General features: G+C 33.5%; 1 long non-coding RNA gene across 1 annotated transcript; it reads left to right on the forward strand.

Annotated features, from left to right (window-relative positions):
• Positions 1-274: 274 nt before the first annotated feature.
• On the forward strand, positions 275-1,431 carry LOC106477184. Its single transcript, XR_001291971.2, has 3 exons — positions 275-426; positions 664-858; positions 1,277-1,431. It is a non-coding gene; the product is annotated as an uncharacterized LOC106477184 (long non-coding RNA).
• Positions 1,432-1,578: the final 147 nt, after the last annotated feature.

Consider the following 1,578-nt stretch of genomic DNA (forward strand, 5'->3'; position numbering starts at 1 on the left):
TTATTATCACGAAATATATTTAGATATGAATATTTCTACATATGGGGTGGGGTCTAAGGAGTCATAAAAATTTGCTTCGTAGATAAGAAGGGGTTAACACTAAATAGTACTTTGTTGTTGTTGTTTTTTTACACATAACAAGGATCCCTAAACAGAAGATACAGTTTTAAATCTCTTTTCGTACATACACGTAAATTTAAAGAATAGGTAAAAAATTTTCGTCTAAATATGAAGGATTTAATACTTAATAGTCGAAAAAACTACGTGTCCATTATTAGAGAAAGTACAGAAAAAAAAACACTTTCAGCGTTTCTTCACGTGCAGCACGACATAAAACACCCCTTTCAACACGTATCAGCCGAGCATCTTGGGTTCGTTATAAGAATGACGGTCATATCTAACTGCTCGTTCCAGCAAGAGTTGACGGTAAGCGTGTTAACTGACTGATTCTCGTCTAGTCTATCGCTTCAGAATTAGGGAAGACTAACGTAGATAGTATTATGTAGATTTGCGCGACGTTTAGCAAACAAATAACTAATAATAAAAGTTAATGAGGAAAACCTATCCATAATGTTCTAATAAATGCTTCTTCAAACTTGTTTAGTTCTTCAGATTTTTTTTTGTAATCTTGGACACTAAAACGATTATTCGATATTTACACAGGTGGTAGGCCTAACATGCATGTCTTTGCTTTTGAAAGCTGGAGAAAATAATTATAATGGAAAGTATTGGGCAGGACCACCTAGTATCGTCTTTCTACTTCTTTTATCGTTTGGATATTTCGTAACCACCTTGGTAATGTTGATAACATCTTTGTTGTCCATGACGTCATCTCCCCTTTTCCAGAACACACTTTTTGTAAGTATGTCGTGTCTGATCTTTGTAAATATATAATTAACAATTTACCGAAGATAAAGTTTGGAGACAATTTGAATGGGTAGTAAAAGAATCTTTATTACAAATGTACAACGTTTCGGCCAGCCATCATCATCGTGTCATCATCAGGTACATCATTCAAGCTATCTCCAAACTTTATTTTCTAAAAAGTGGGTCACTCGTCATCAGATTTACCCGAGATGTTCGAACAACTGACTCTCTCATCTTTGTAAATATATAAAATAATTTACCAACCAGCTCTCTGAAATATCTATTTTAAAGTGTCATGCCTGTGGTATTTTGACCCTATTATTAAACAACAATTAACACGTTAAAGTAAAGACAATATCTTTTCTCTGTCTGTAAGGTAGTTAATGTTATATATTTGTCAATTATTTAGTTTCTTGGATACCACGGGCTAGGATTCATAATGTACCTAAGTGGTGGACTAGCTTTACTAATAAAAAGTACGACCGGTAAGTTCCAGAGAAGAGGGACTGTAATTGCTGCAGCGGGTTATGTACCTAAACTAACATGTTACCTATAGTATCATGTTAATAAACATCAAGTGTCTGTTGTTATGTACCTAAACTAACATGTTACTATAGTATCATGTTAATAAACATCAAGTGTCTGTTGTTATGTACCTAAACTAACATGTTACTATAGTATCATGTTAATAAACATCAAGTGTCTGTTGTT

Source organism: Limulus polyphemus, unplaced genomic scaffold, assembly GCF_000517525.1.
Source record: "Limulus polyphemus unplaced genomic scaffold, Limulus_polyphemus-2.1.2 Scaffold13234, whole genome shotgun sequence".
Lineage (NCBI taxonomy): Eukaryota > Metazoa > Arthropoda > Merostomata > Xiphosura > Limulidae > Limulus > Limulus polyphemus.